Genomic DNA, 16,238 nt, shown 5'->3' on the forward strand with positions numbered 1-16,238 from the left:
CCATAGAGGTGAAAGTGTTCGTGGAAGGAAGGGGTACAAAGAGAGAGAGAGAGAGAGAGAGAGAGAGAGAGAGAGAGAGAGAGAGAGAGAGAGAGAGAGAGAGAGAGAGAGAGAGAGAGAGAGAGAGAGAGAGAGAGAGAGTTCACACACCTCAATATATCAGCAGCCCTTCTTGTCCCCACGCCAGGTAGAGGAAGGTAGAGCAGGCCTCGGGACCTCTGAATTATACAGTGACGTGAAGAAGGAAGAGCGGCTCCTCCAAGCACAGACCTCCTGGGACTTCTCTCTCTCTCTCTCTCTCTCTCTCTCTCTCTCTCTCTCTCTCTCTCTCTCTCTCTCTCTCTCTCTCTCTCTCTCTCTCTCTCTCTCTCTCTCTCTCTCTCTCACCCTTGTTCATTATGTAGTGTGTTATTCATCATCATCATAAACCTGTTTTTGGTGCTTGATGGCGCAGAAATGTGACAGGAAACAAGTATCGGACGCTCACCTCAAGGAGAACAGGCGGGTGGGAGGGCTGATGCAGGTGATCATTGCAAGTCCGGCCAACAACAGGGACGTGTGTTTGGGCAGTTAACAGCGATTAAAATAAGTGACTGATGGTTGGTAAGAAAACAACAATCTTATGCTAAAATTCCAGCCGCAGCGAATATCAAATCCGAACTGAATCATGCACGGCCACCTCGACAACAGTGTAATGAGATACACAATAATGCATACGACCCTAAATAACAGAGGAAGTACCATCCAGGCACCTCCGTCTTGTACAGCTAAGGTCCAAATTCTGAAATACTTTTGCGCCGCACCTCCACTACTTCCAAAAGGACCTAGTTGAAGTGAAGCAAGTTTGTAAGGATGTTTTTGCAGTTCTAATGACATATTGATACGATTTGCGATCTGCGCATTATTAACAGGAGGAACAGTTTTGAGAACCCGGCTAACCATCACTGTGGATTTGGAAAACAGTCTTGGTGAGAGAGCATATCGTTTCAGAATACAGGCCTAAGTCTACCTTACCCTCTCAGTCGTTACCATAGTATTCATATCTACAGGCGTCCAACAAGTAAGTCTGGCATGGACCCAAGGCATCAACTCACGTGTCTGGAGGCTGCAGGATGGACAGGAGTGAAGGGGATATCAGAGGCCTACGTGCCGTCACCTGAGGGCAGAAGTAAGCAAAGATTTCAGCAGGCTATGGCAGCAATGAACACCACCCACCTTTCCACCCTCCCTCCTACATCACACACCCTGCCGCCCTCTCTCTCTCTCTCTCTCTCTCTCTCTCTCTCTCTCTCTCTCTCTCTCTCTCTCTCTCTCTCTTTCTCTAGTCTGTTGTCACATTCACGTATTTATTATCAGTTTTCATACTTTTGCCGCCTTTGCTTTCTATCGCCTTTGACGTGCTTAATGTAATCGCATGCAAAGTTCCATTTTCTGTTGTACATTTACCTTTTCCTTTTTTCGTATACGCTGTAAAAATACTAAACTCTCTCTCTCTCTCTCTCTCTCTCTCTCTCTCTCTCTCTCTCTCTCTCTCTCTCTCTCTTCCTTCCTTCTCAAATCTCTTTCCTTTTGTGGTCTTTTTATCCGTATCTTTTGACGTGTCTTTTTTCTCGCTTCCTCTCCATTAATCCGCCAAATAACTCCCGTCCTCCCATTGCGTCCTCTCTCCGCCCTCCCACATTATCGTTGGCTGGGTTTGCTTCTGTTTTCCTCGTCGCTTTAGATATATATTTCCAGCTCCCCCTTTTTGGTCCTACAGCACATCTTTCCACACACTCCTCCTCCTCCTCCTCTTCCTTTCCTTTCCTCTACGCTTGCTTCCTTCTTTCCTCTCTCACCCTCCCTCCCTCCGTGCGTTTTCTCCGGCTCTGGAAGTCCTTCTTTTTCCCGGTGTTCCAGAGGCTGTTTTGTAGCTTTACGATCCTCTTTTATTTTACTGGAACTTTCCTTCCACTCCTCCCTCCCTTCCTCCCTCTCGCTGTCCCCTTGCCACTCCTCATTTCTCTCTCTCTCTCTCTCTCTCTCTCTCTCTCTCTCTCTCTCTCTCTCTCTCTCTCTCTCTCTCTCTCTATCTATCTATCTCTGTATTCACACACGCACACACACACACACACACACACACACACACACACACACACACACACACACACACACAAATCTATTCATATCTATCTCATATCTATTCTAAAATTATTAAACCATTCCTATAATTTTCGTAATCCAAAGATCTTGCTTAAACGATGTGGTGATCACTTTTTTCACTCATCTGATTACGCTTTAGTTGCGCGAAAAAAGGGTTACAGTAGTTATAAATATCGGAGGAAAAAAATCAACACAATCGCTTTACTGTAACATACATTCATTCCTTCAATGTGCCCTATGGTGCTGAAAGAGGCTGCCTGTGCCTCGCATAAACCAGAACAACGCAACACAGTCATGCATACTTCTGTTGTGCTGACTTGAATTTGTTCCTGGTCCGAAAGTGTTTCATCATTTTCCTTAAGAACACATATGTAAAAATGTGTCCCATTATGAAAAAAAAAAAAAAAAAATAAGACACAAAAGGAAAGAGGATTTTCATCGGAACATCACAATATTACGTCTTATTCTTTCTTTGTCCTCAAGCCTCTTCCATGTCCGTGCATTCAATGTGTCACTCATTCACTCCCTGCTGTTATTGTCAAGTTAGTTATTGTCGTCGTTGTTGTGTTTGTCCTGTCATTCCTCCTGCTAAATGATCCTCTTCTTTTCCGTAATGCCTTTTAGCAGCTGCCTTCCCACGATCATACGCGATTTCATGCCATCTCATTTTCTGAATATGATTATTATCTCTCACTCGACTGTGAGCAAGACCAACCTTACCTGGCTTAGCGAGGCTTAGATGACTTATCGAATCTCCTCGCTTATATTTCATTTATCTTCCACGCAGAGGCCAGCATACGACTCACGTGTGTGGGTTCAATGGGAGGCGTATCCCTGGGGAGAGGCGCTGTGCTGGGGGCACAAAGCGACCTTTCTTAAGTCTCTCATACAAATAAGCCATTCAAAAACGGAAAATAATATCTAACTCATTTTGTTTTCTCTAAAGGATGTTACTACAAACAAACGCCCCCCCCTCTCTCTCACAACCACACACACACACACACACACACACACACACACACACACACACAAGCCATGGACGCTGCATCCCTGTGGGTCACACCATACCTATAGAAAATCATGATTGAACTCGAGATGTTGTTTTATTCACGGTGGCGTTAGTTCGTGAATATCTTCGTCGAAACAGAGCAATGAAAAAAAAAATAAATAAAAAATTCTGATCCCTTTTTCTTTAAAGTGTACATCGATTGTAAGGATATCATCATAGATTCTAATGTAAAGAGAATTCGAAATAAAGATATAAAGTAACCAATGTTCCCTTAAATGAAGATGAAGGACTTTTTGTATGTGCGTGAGGTTTAGCATAGGGGCATTTGCATATGAAGACGCCAAATAGATTTAATTACTTTACTAAATCGTAGGGCGTAATACAAAGACATCTGCATATCATACACAGGCACATTTCTTCTTGACATCTGCCCAGTTTTTTCTTAATTTCCATTCCCCTTCTTAAATTATTACTGTTTTGAAAGTTTATTACGAATCCGTCATGTACTTGAATTTTAATTGAGTGTCTTTATTCCCCCTTTCACCGACACCACAGAGTTTTTTTGTTGTCCCGCCTGCTAGCGTTCGTCAAGCTTGTTCTCTCTGCTATTTAATATGTTTTCTGTCAGTACAGTGATAACTTCATGAAGCTTCAGCTCACTTCCTGCTACCTCCCACACACCTTCATTCCCTTCCTACGCGGAGCATTTGCAAGTCTTACGTTCTTTCTTCTTTATCTTTTTTTCCTTATCACCAACTTTCTTTGTATCTCCTCCCACGTTCTGGGTGCCTCGCTCCCCCGTTATCTTCCTTCCCGTCCGCGTCCTTCCCTCATCCTTCTTGTGGTCCTCCAGAGGCGGTCCACGTGACGGGTCCTTCACCTAGTTCATTACCAAGTGTTGAGAGCAACTCCGCCCCATCCTGCCCCGTCCCTCCCATCCCCCAACCACCAGGCATCGCCCCGCCCCATCCCAAGCCGCCCTACTCCGCCCTCTTGCCGGCTTCCTTCCTTCCGTCCTTTGTCAGGCCTTCCCGCTGCCTATGCTTTCCATCCCCCACCCCAACCTTGAAGCCTACTTGCCTACTTCCTCCGCTTCTTTCCTTGCTGCTCCTTCCCCACTCTGCTTCGGCTGCTTCTGGAGGTTGTTTTGCTTTCTTTTTACATCCTGTTGGTCAAGGTTCTGTTTGCTCATGCCTCAGCTGATTTTTGTCTGTGTTGATATTGGCTGAATACGCAATCTCGACTCTATTATACATTTCATTTGGGTTTGCATGCTCGTTTTTTTTTTTTTTTCATCTCACTTAGCCGCTACTGATGTTGCTGCCTCGTGATGTTCATATCGTGCACAGTGCTCATGAATTTTTTACCTGCAACACCTCCAGTTCTTCAGTGACACACTTCTGTCTCCTTTCCCAGCCGATCCTTTCACGTTCCCGTTTCTATGCCAATCCCTGACCACACTCTCAAGGCCGCAGGTTGACGCAGGTAAGCCCACAGCCACCAAGGTCATCCTGCATTACGAAACCGCAAAAAAAAAAAAAAAAATCCTTGAGTAAAACTAGGGTATGACAGTGTATAGATAAGGGCGGAGGCAAGACAATAAGACAATGCTCGGAAAAAAAATAAAAAAGAATGGTAGATGTGTAATATGGCGCGGAAAAGGAAAAACGTGTACCTAGAACTTCAAGATAGCAAGCATGAGGACGAAGAATGCAGAAAGTAAGGCATGAGAGATAAAGGGAAGGGTTTGCAAAAGGAGAGAAAAAATGGGTATGACAGGAGTGAGAGAGAGAGAGAGAGAGAGAGAGAGAGAGAGAGAGAGAGAGAGAGAGAGAGAGAGAGAGAGAGCGAGGAAGAACCCGGGGCTGTGCGGAAGGGAGGCAGGGACACAAAGAAGAGATAGCAGCGGGCGGAGACGGAAGGCTGTAGCTGCGACGCGCCTCCCTCCTCTTTCTCCCTCCTCTCTCTCTCTCTCTCTCTCTCTCTCTCTCTCTCTCTCTCTCTCTCTCTCTCTCTCTCTCTCTCTCTCTCTCCTCCCTCTCCCTCCCGGCCAGGACACCCCCACCCCGGAGCTCCAGCGGGAGGATGCTTGCCAGAGTCCGCATTTGGCGTCGACGAGTCATAAACCCAACACACGGGCCCGCATAACGCAGCCCCTGAGTGAGGGACTTGGAGTTACGTTTGAGGTGGACACTTTCCGAGACGGGATCATCCAAGGGGTTGTTGGGGGTTGTAGGGATGGAGGGAAGGGAGGAGGAAGGAGGGTGCAGGAGGTCGATGATGGAAGCACGAGAGAGGAGGTGGAGGGATAGGGGAGGAGGAGGGTTAGAGGCAGGCAGCGGGAGCACAAGAGGGGAAGGGGTGAGGGTGGCTGGCAGTGAGGGGGAGGGATGAGAGAAGGGGAAGAAGAGGGACGCGAGCGGGAAAGAGGGAGGGGAGATTTCGGAGCTGGTAGGAAGGGGGTTAAGAGAGGGAGTGCCAGGATAGAAGGGAGTGCCGCGGAAGGGTGAAGTGGGAGGAAGAGGCTGTTTTATGGGGCGGAGGACAGACATGGAAGACCAGTGGTAGCAGGGTACGTGTTCGCTACCGCCGCTACCGCTCAGACACGTCTAGACAACTGCAGCTACACCCCTACACCCCTACCACCCTCCCCTGCCCCTGCCGCAGCGACACCCATCGCCGCGTCGGCTACTGTCCCTCCCACTAGTATCCTATCGCTTCAAGTTGATCCGTCGTTGCCATTTCTGACCCCCGCCACTGGTTTAGAGGCACTGCCGTGCAAAGTGTCTCCGATAGTGCCTCCCTTATTGGCTTCGATACGGGTACCATCATCCGGTGTTTCCTCGCGTCGCCACTGTTACTACCGCCGTGACACCCGCCCACTTCCGCGTCCCATACACCCACGCCAGATCAGCAGGGGACGCCCGCGAGCCTTTCTAACCTACCGCAACAGTATGAGAGGCGCGCTGACCCTCTCTTCCGCGGAGGGGAGGGAGATAGAAGCTCAGGAAGGGTCGGTAATAGAGGAGGAGGAGGAGGAGAAGGAGGAAGAGGAGGAGGAGGAGGAGGAGGAGGAGGAGGAAAGACTGCAGCGGAGGAAGGGTAGGTGGTGTAGCTAAGGACAGGAAGGAGCTTGCAGAAGACGCCAAGCTGGAAGACAATGCGATAGAGAGTATCGCGCAAGATGTGTGTACGTGTGTGTGTGTGTGTGTGTGTGTGTGTGTGTGTGTGTGTGTGTGTGTGTGTGTGTGTGTGTATTTGCGCGCGTACGCACGTCCGCGTGTGCTTGCGTCTTCCCGTACATGTTCCCTCGCTCGTGTTTTCGTATTTTTGCGAGTTTTATCATATATATTTTTTCCACGTGTGTGCGTATGTGTGCACACGCTCGCCTACATCATTCTTGGCTTGTCCCTGTCTGCGTGAGTGTGTGCGTGCGTCCGTGGCTATGTTTGCGTGGGTGCGTGTGTCTGGACGACGGGAGCAATTTTTGGGGGGCGGGCGTCTCTAGCCTCCTACATCTGGTAAGCCGACCCGCAGATAATCAATGTTCTTGCTTTGTGTTGAAATGTTATGGCGCGGCCGACCCAAAGTTACGCCGCCGCTACTCTCCCCTTCCTCCTCCTCTTCCTACTTCTACTGCTCTCATCCTCCACCTACTCTTCTCTCTCTCTCTCTCTCTCTCTCTCTCTCTCTCTCTCTCTCTCTCTCTATGTCAATCTGTATGTCTATCTATGTTTGCTTGCGTCTCTCTCTCTCTCTCTCTCTCTCTCTCTCTCTCTCTCTCTCTCTCTCTCTCTCTCTCTCTCTCTCTCTCTCTCTCTCTCTGTGGGGAATCAAGCAAGAGAATTAGCAATGACGATGTAGGGCGGCTGCAGGGAGGCGCGTGTGTGAGTAAAAGTTGTGGATTTTTATTCATCTTTTTATATATTTTTTAACATGACGCAAGTGTACACACCACGTTGGAGAGAGAGAGAGAGAGAGAGAGAGAGAGAGAGAGAGAGAGAGAGAGAGAGAGAGAGAGAGAGAGAGAGAGAGAGAGAGAGAGAGAGAGAGAGAGAGAGAGAGAGAGAGAGAATCTTAGCAGGTGTTAAAAAAATGACAGTATAGTAAATAGCAGTGATCCGATGAAAAGTGAGTCAACGAAAACAACAATGACAGCGACGAGGATGACGATTGTAATGATGATGATGATGATGATGATGATGATGATGATGATGATGATGATAATGAGCTTCGTCACAAATAATATCCAGAGTAATAATCAATAGGCATAAACAATGTAACTAAGAAGAAGGAGAAACAGAAAGAAAAAAAAAAGAAAAGGAAGAGGGAAGAGATGAGACACTGTGAAGGAAAGGAAATGAGAGAGAGAGAGAGAGAGAGAGAGAGAGAGAGAGAGAGAGAGAGAGAGAGAGAGAGAGAGAGAGAGAGAGAGGAGCGCGGGAGGAGGGGGGTGCGGGAGAAAGAGCACCCCATACTTATTGGACTAGGGCCGCTGGAGTCTTCGGTTCCTCTCTCACTGTTTTAAAGTTGTGAGGCCCGTGGGCGGGTCTTAGGGGCGGGGGTGGGGCGGGGCAAGGGGCGGTGGGAGTGTGGGTGGAGGGAAAGGGAGAAGGTGGCTCTGCAGGGATGGAGGGATGAAAGGAGGGGGAAGGGGACGTTTGGGTCTCCGCCTGATGCTGACTCTTCCCTCTCTCTCTCTCTCTCTCTCTCTCTCTCTCTCTCTCTCTCTCTCTCTCTCTCTCTCTCTCTCTCTCTCTCTCTCTCTCTCACTTTCTCCCTCTTTCCCTCTTTCCCTCCCTCCCTCCCTCCCTCCCTCCCTCCCTCCCTCTCTTCTCTCCCTCCCGTTCCCTTCTCTCCCTCCGTTACCCCGGTGAACACATCTCTCATGTCTCGACAACAACCTTAATTAAAACGAGGCTGAGGCGATTTAAGTGAAAAAGGAAAAAAGAAGAAAAGTAAAGGAAAAGTGTAATGCTTTGTTGGGAAAAAAATGTTTATGTAGCAAACAACATAATAATGACATGAGGTTAGTTACAAGTAGCTTCCTTGAAATACTGATAATGATTAGTCCTGAAACAATAAGACAATGGTACCGTTCACATTTTGTTCAATAGCCAGGATCTCTAAGTCTCTCTCTCTCTCTCTCTCTCTCTCTCTCTCTCTCTCTCTCTCTCTCTCTCTCTCTCTCCTTACCATTCACCAATTAATCGCCAACTCTAACGTGCCCGTCGTTTTTGTGCGCATAAATGTTTGAATCTGAATAATGAAATTTAATTTGCATCCCCCTCAACTCAAAAACTGTCCTCGGCTCTATTCTGGTAGGGCGACTGACTGCTGAATTGGCCAGTCAGTTCGCCGTTCTTGCTCAAATTACCAACTGTATGATGATCAGCGGCGCCTCCTGCCGCCTTCCGCTGCCTTGTTTGGCCTTCCAACGCTTTAAACACTCGCCGCTTCTTTATTTACTCCTCAGGATCATATCAGAATTTTGGGACTGGCCCGAGAATATGCATGAAAATTGTGTCCTGCGCGTCAGTCGTCTTCTGGGAGTTGGAGTCTTTTAGCATCATTTGGCCTGATCACGAACAGCGTCCGCGCTACCTGTATCCACCTGGCAGGTGAGGCAGAACTGCCGCTGCGCCCGTGCAGGTGTTACGTGTAAGGCGTGAGGGCTCAGAGCGTCACTACCCCACATCCTTTACTCACCCTTCCCCAGTCAACTAGTGTGCCTTCTTTTCTTTACCAGTACTATACCGCTCCCTCTCCCTTCCCTTCCTCACTGGACTATAGTGCCCATTAACAATTAGCGTTTTGGTGTCCCTTCCCCAGTACTGTGGAATCCTTTTACTAGTACTGTGCCCTCCCTCCCTCAGTACTGTGCCGTCCCTGTCCCAGTACTGTGGCTTCCTTCCCCCAGTACTGTGGTTTTCCTCCCCCAGTACTGTGGCCTCCCTCCCCCAGTACTGTGCCCTCCTTGCCCCAGTAGTGTGCCCTCCCTGCCCCAGTACTGTGCCGTCCCTGCCCCAGTACTGTGCCCTCCCTGTCCCAATAATGTGCTCCCCTCCCCCAGTATTGTGGCTTCCCTCCCCAGTACTGTGCCCTCCCTTACCCAGTACTGTTTCCTTCCTTCCCTCAGTACACTGGCGTTCATCACACAGCATAATATCGTGGCATCCCAGTCTCCCTCTCCGAGTACCATGCTGTCCTCTACCTCCGTACCCCCCTCCCGGCTCCCTGTGCCATGGCGTCCCTCCCACCCACTCCCCGTGCCGTCACGCTGTGTCCGAGCCCCGGCACTACCGTCACGGGCCACATACATTCATCAAGTGCTATTTGTCATCAGAGGACAATGAAAGTCGTTCCCTCTTTTCATCCTTCACTTCCGGCAGTTGTAACAGTCTGAGCTCTGCCATGACAGGTCACTGCACACCTGTGGCTGCTTACCTGCCTCAAGGGGGACCACGAGTCAGGGGGAGCGTTCTCTTTAGTCACGTGACCTAAACTGACGCACAACATCACGAGTCCCTGCACAGCGCATTCTCCCTACACGTACAGAGCAGCGTCTCCTTACGTGTGCCTGTCCCGCTGGCAGCCGCTGGAGCCCCTCCCTCGCCCCCTCATCACCCAGGCGCGGCGGGGAGCTGGGCCGCCATACTCACGCTGATAATGACTTATTTATGGGGTTGTAAAAAAGCTATACTCAAAATACTGAAAAAAGCCTAGACCTCGATGTAAATTTACAGTGACCGTTGCTATGCCGGAATTAAATTTTTCCAGAGTTCAAAACTCAAGGACTTGTTTTTCCCGCCTTTTTTAAGCAGCAAAATGCAGCATTTGTGAGGGCACTCAGAGACCTTTACGCTTTCAACAGACTCCAGAAAGTCCATTTTCATATAAGATGTTCCGGGCCAAACCAGAAATCTTGGAGGATTTGGCTTAGTTTAAATTCGGAGAAAAATATATTCACCAATAAATAAACACGCGGTGCTTACCCCAAAGGGATTGTTAAGCTATAGGCACGAGGCTGGCGGGCTGGAAGGAACGTCTGCCTGCGTCGCGTCCACGAATACCATGAAGGAAAACGATGGCAGGCCGAGTTGTTACCTCGCCGAACCCTGCGACGAGGCTGCCGCTCCCCGCCCTCGCTGCTCACTTTAAAGGCCGTCGCTCGAGAATGAACTGAACCCAACATTTTTTTTTATACTATCCTTTTTTTCTCATCGTCGTCCTTTTGAGGGAACTTTATGGACCTGGTTTTATACTGCAGTTCATATTTCAATTCTAACACACACACACACACACACACACACACACACACACACACACACACACACACACACACACACACACACACACACAGACACGTATATCTCCGATAGTACTCAGAGCTTGTACAATCGTATTCGTATATTCTGAAACATAGATGAGATGAAAGAGGAGGAGGAGGAGGAGGAGGAGGAGGAGGAGGAGGAGGAGGAGGAGGAGGAGGAGGAGGAGGAGGAGGAGCAGTAGCATGAGAAGGTGAAGGAGTGCGTTACTGTTAAAAGAGTTTCATAAAATTATTACCTGCAGTTCCGTGCGCCATTAATCTGACTTCGTACCTGTGCAACTTTGTCTAGCTCCGATCATGGTGGGAGAGAGGGAGAGAGGGACGGGGAAGAGGGAAGCGGAGGGGAGGGGAGGGGAGGAAGAGCAGGGCAAGGAAAAACAATGTGGGATCGAGTAGGGGTGAAGAGACAGTGTGAAGGGAAGTTAATGGGGGGGAGAGAGGAAGAGTGTGAGGTAAGGGAAGGAGGAAGGGAGTTTTGAAGGGATAGGGAACGAGGTGAAGGTATGGAAGAGGAAAAGAGGTGAGTCAAAACGGAGGACAGTGAACAGTGAACATAAAGGGAAAAAGAAAGGGAATAAAAATAATGGGAAAAGGTAATAGAATGAAAGACCTGTGTGTGTGTGTGTGTGTGTGTGTGTGTGTGTGTGTGTGTGTGTGTGTGTGTGTGTGGGGAGAGAGAGAGAGAGAGAGAGAGAGAGAGAGAGAGAGAGAGAGAGAGAGAGAGAGAGAGAGAGAGAGAGAGAGAGAGAGAGAGAGAGAGAGAGAGAGAGAGAGAGAGAATGTTTTGGAAAGGAAGAGGAGGCAGGGACGGAACAGTGTAGCGAAGGAGGAGGAGGATGGCCTCCTGAAGACTCTCGTCATCGTCTGTGCCTCTGAGTGAGTGAAGCGTTCCCTTCGTCCTCTTCCTCGCCCTTCCCGCCCCTGTGTGGCTTCCAGTTGGCGTCGCTGGTGAATGGAAAAGGTATGGATGCGCAGATCCTGCTTCCAAAAAGCTACGAGCGGATTATTTCTTCGGGTTGAGAGGAATTCGTGCAACTTTACATGTCGTTTTCGAGTGCACGAGTATTTGCCGGCGCGGGGCGATGCAGCCAACTATTAGTTTTTCCAGACATAAAATTTAAGATCTGACCCGGTGGAGTTTGCCGTCTTAGTGATATTATTTTTCTCTGGGAAAATTTCATAACGTTGACAATTACGTGTCTCCCTCGCAGTCAGCGGCGCGTGGTAATGAGGAGAGAGTGGGTGGGTGGGCGTCCCGGTGGATAGGTGGGTGGGTGAATGCGGGCGTCCGTCAGCAGGCTGGAGCGGCAGGGTCTCCGTCGGTGATAAACTGCGAATAAACGGACCGATTGCTTCCAAATTTGACAGATTCTATTTTGATTAATTCCTGGCCATTGTGTATTAAACCTTGATTGAAACTGACCGATCTGAGAATCGAATCGCCGCAGCATATATGGAATTTGCTCGTGTATATTTGCCTTTTTCCAGGATTGGGTTTCATACACGCGGACGAATCAAAAACCAACGTTGATACACTCTGATGACGCTTGTTGTAGGGCAATAAACGTGTTTTGTTGCGACCGAGGGCAGGCGAGAGGCTGGCGTGGGGGAGGGCTGGCTAGGCGGGCACAAGATATTCCGGGGCACTGAGACACGCACCGCGTAGTGAAGCATCTGCACATGATATCCTAGCAACAAAATATTCGATGGTGACGTGGATAAGACGAAGGGCAAATCAAGGTTAAAATACCTGAGAAAAACTACACACACACACACACACACACACACACACACACACACACACACACACACACACACACATAAGATGACTACTGAAGACGTACACATATATCAGGTAAGTAGAATATCAATTAACTGATCCCAAGTTATGCAATGCTCATTAGGTTTAATTTTGTGGACGTTGAGTAAAAATCAGAGGGTATTCAGGACTGGTGGGTTCAGGGCGACGTGGCAAAGGCGCCTCAGGGTGAGCCGACGGTAGGCAGGCGGCGGATGGTAACGGGACGGCAGGCAGGTATTTGATGGTTCATTATGCAGCAGGGCGGATGAGGGCTAAATAGACGGGCAGAAGCTATCCACAAGAAAAAGGTCATTTCTTCCCTTCAGTGACCTTCATTGCAACCCCTCGACACGTGGCTCGTCTACACACTGCTTCTATAAGAATCTATGTTTCGAGCGTCGATCCGTTTTGGTTTCAGGTCGGAATCTTTGAAAAGGCAACCCGGAAAAATATTTACGACGAAAAAAGAAAAGTTTTATGTCCCATATCAAGTTGCCGTTTCGACGCACCCACAAAAAGGTGGCGCGGTAATCTATTTGTTCCCCATCATCTAGGGCAGCCACGTCACCTGAGGGGCATCATCACCGCCTCTTCTCATCGTAGTTACTCCTCGCCGCGAAATTGCTCACAGGAAAAACTCGGGCCATTTGGGGACTTTTAAGCTGGGCGCTGGTGGAGGCTGGCACGTACAGGGCGGCGCTGCGAGGGAGAGTCGTACCCATAATTAAGGGTAGAGCAAGGTGAGTGGAGGGCCTCTCCCATTCCTCCCTCCATCCCACGTGACACCGAGTACTGATGCAGGTTCTGCTTCCACTGAAGTTTTTACCAACCACAGCTGCAACAACTCCTGACAACCTCCACAGTGCAATCTCTCTCTCTCTCTCTCTCTCTCTCTCTCTCTCTCTCTCTAAACTACTCTACCCTTTACCGTATCTATCTTACAGTTACCAATGGTCGTTGTACAGTCTTGTATTTCTGTCATTCTTTCCTTGTTACTATCACCACTATTTCTGTCAAACCCACAAACAATTACCAGAACCACGTGCAGAGGTCTGTCGCACGCAACGCTCCCTTTGTTTACCACCCCCACCGTCGCCACGGTCACGATTGCCATCATGTCGATATAAACAAACACACACACACACACACACACACACACACACACACACACACACACACACACACACACACACACACACACACATTACTACTACTACTACTACTACTACTACTACTACTACTACTACTATTACTACAAACATCACTGCATCATTCTTCCTTTACCCCCCTACAAGCTCACGCCCCAAAGGACTACAAGATGCGCGGCGGCGGGAACAGCATGTGCGCGGCGGTTTCCACAGGTAAAATCAAAGTATCTCGTTAAAGGTGCAGCGATTGATATCTGTTGACCTGTCTGAGAGGGCCCAGCTGACGTGATCTTCGCTGCGACGCCTCCACAACTCACTCTCATCAACACGAACCACTGATTTAATACGGGGCTTAAAGGTCTTTCAGCGGCCAGTATCAATGGTGGGTGTTGGGCTTTGAAGGTTGTTTATGAAGGGAATCTCCAGCTCACCTCCACCTGGCTCTAGTCTCGTTTACCTGTCCATCACCTCCTCTCCTTTCATCTCTCTCTCTCTCTCTCTCTCTCTCTCTCTCTCTCTCTCTCTCTCTCTCTCTCTCTCGATGTTTCTAAAGATCATGCACTATTTATAACTGTTCGTCTGCCCTTATCTATTATTGTTTTTACTTTACAGTTCATCCAATCAGTCTTCACACACCCATTAAAAATCAAACACCTTCACGGCACAGTGTGTGTGTGTGTGTGTGTGTGTGTGATATATATATATATATATATATATATATATATATATATATATATATATATATATATATATATATATATATATACATTATATCTATCTATCTATCTATCTATCTATCTATCTATCTATCTATCTATCTATCTATCTATCTATATATATATATATATATATATATATATATATATATATATATATATATATATATATATATATATTAAAAAAATGTTTTTGTTCATTTTTCTCAACCGCACGTTGGTGGGCACAAACAGGGAACGTTGGAGTGATAGGGAAAAATCAAGGTTTCTTTGGAATCCGTTGTGAGTGTAAAAATGGGTACGTGTTGAAACGTAGATATGTCAGGGAGGAAAAGATCAAAACAGCTATGAAAGCTTTATGAATTAAAGTGATATTTATGGCTGTGTTGTCGTTTTATACGTCAGTCTTCATGCACGTGCGGTGTGTCTTCTTTTCTGAATATTTAAAAAAAAAAAAAAAAAAAAACACATTAGCTGACATCACTGAATACAAACGCCGGCGCTATCAGAGCCACACGGAGAGACAAGTGTCCTCCTTCCTTGAGAATCAACACAAAAACGCAACCTCGTCTTCCCGCTGCCCCACAAACGAGTCACTGTCTCCTGTCAGCCCTCACGGACTTGACCATCGCCAGTCCCTTCACAATAACGCCCGTCACTTTCCCTCTTGTAAGTTTCCAAGCGTGTGTGTACGCATGCGCGCGCGCACGCACGCACGCACGCACACACACACACACACACACACACACACACACACACACACACACACACACACACACACACACACACACACACACAACCTGTGTGTAATTCCCTAGAATTTTCATATATGAGAGAGAGAGAGAGAGAGAGAGAGAGAGAGAGAGAGAGAGAGAGAGAGAGAGAGAGAGAGAGAGAGAGAGAGAGAGAGAGAGAGAGAGAGAGAGAGAGAGAGAGAGAGAGAGAGAGAGAGAGAGAGAGAGAGAGAGAGAGAGAGAGTATAGCCCTCAGGTAAACCTCGTCAAATTGTAATACGTAAACCCTCACCGGCACCGACACTGCACTGTAAACAACCCTCCACACCATTTACGCACACGAACGTAAGGAAAACGTGTAAAATGCATGCCAACGAGAGAGAGAGAGAGAGAGAGAGAGAGAGAGAGAGAGAGAGAGAGAGAGAGAGAGAGAGAGAGAGAGAGAGAGAGAGCAAACAAGCAAGAGGAGACGCCATGATAGGAAGGCCAGCCGGTGTTACTGCCTGAGACATGAAGGAGGGAAGGACGGGGTCAGCCAAAGGGTCGGTAGCACAAGGTGGCATCCTCACCATCACCACGAAATGCGACATTCCACCAGCGGGCCGGCGTGAATGAGGGGGGCAAGACGAGGAGGAGGAGGAGGAGGAGAAGGACAGAGGGGCGTGGCGGGCTCGTGTACCTGTAGGTGGTGTGGCCGTGGCTACCTCGCCCCGCCCCCTTCCTCCTTCGCCTGCCTGCCTGTCTCCCTCAAGGTATAGCAGATGATGTGGGTTACTGAGGTAATGAGGATGAGGAGGAGCGGTGATAGAGATGCACAGTGCAGGAGAAGAGCAGAAGGAGGAGAAGAAGGAGGAGGAAGAAGCGGCGGAGGAGTAGGAGGCAGGAGAGGAGTAGGAGGGGAAGGTGGAAGAGGAGCAGGAGGAGTTGAAGGAGAAGGCGTAGAAGGAGAAATGAGAGAAGGCGGAGGCGGAGGAGGAGGAGAGGCGGAGGAGAAGGAGGAGAGGGAACGGGAGAGGTAGTAGTAGTAGTAGGAGGAGGAGGAAGAGGAGGAGGAGGAGGAGGAGGAGGAGGAGGAGGAGGAGGAGGAGGAGGATAAGAGTGAGTGGCGGTGGCGGCGGTGGTAACGTAGCGAGTGGGGGCCTCTGAGCTCACCTCTTGCTCTCCCTCCATTCGTACCCTAGCTCACCCCCCCGCCCTCTCTTCCACTCTCCCTCGATCCCTCTATTCCTCCCTCCCCCGCTCCCCTCTCCTACTGTCCCACCCATCCCGGCCTTCCTCTCACTCTCCCTCTCCCTGCCTCTCTCTCTCCTACTCCTCGTCCTCCTCCCCCGTACCCTTAGCTTCTGCAGGGTCGC

The 16,238-nt window shown here is 48.8% G+C and overlaps 1 long non-coding RNA gene across 1 annotated transcript in view; it reads right to left on the reverse strand.

The window, feature by feature from the left end:
- Positions 1–1,030: 1,030 nt before the first annotated feature.
- Positions 1,031–16,238, reverse strand: part of LOC135103297 (uncharacterized) — a 92,727-nt gene continuing 77,519 nt past the window's right edge. Inside the window, exon 3 of the long non-coding RNA XR_010269981.1 lies at positions 1,031–1,156. This is a non-coding gene — a long non-coding RNA (uncharacterized LOC135103297). The remainder of the gene's footprint in view (positions 1,157–16,238) is intronic.

Source organism: Scylla paramamosain, chromosome 9 (assembly GCF_035594125.1).
Source record: "Scylla paramamosain isolate STU-SP2022 chromosome 9, ASM3559412v1, whole genome shotgun sequence".
Classification (NCBI taxonomy): domain Eukaryota; kingdom Metazoa; phylum Arthropoda; class Malacostraca; order Decapoda; family Portunidae; genus Scylla; species Scylla paramamosain.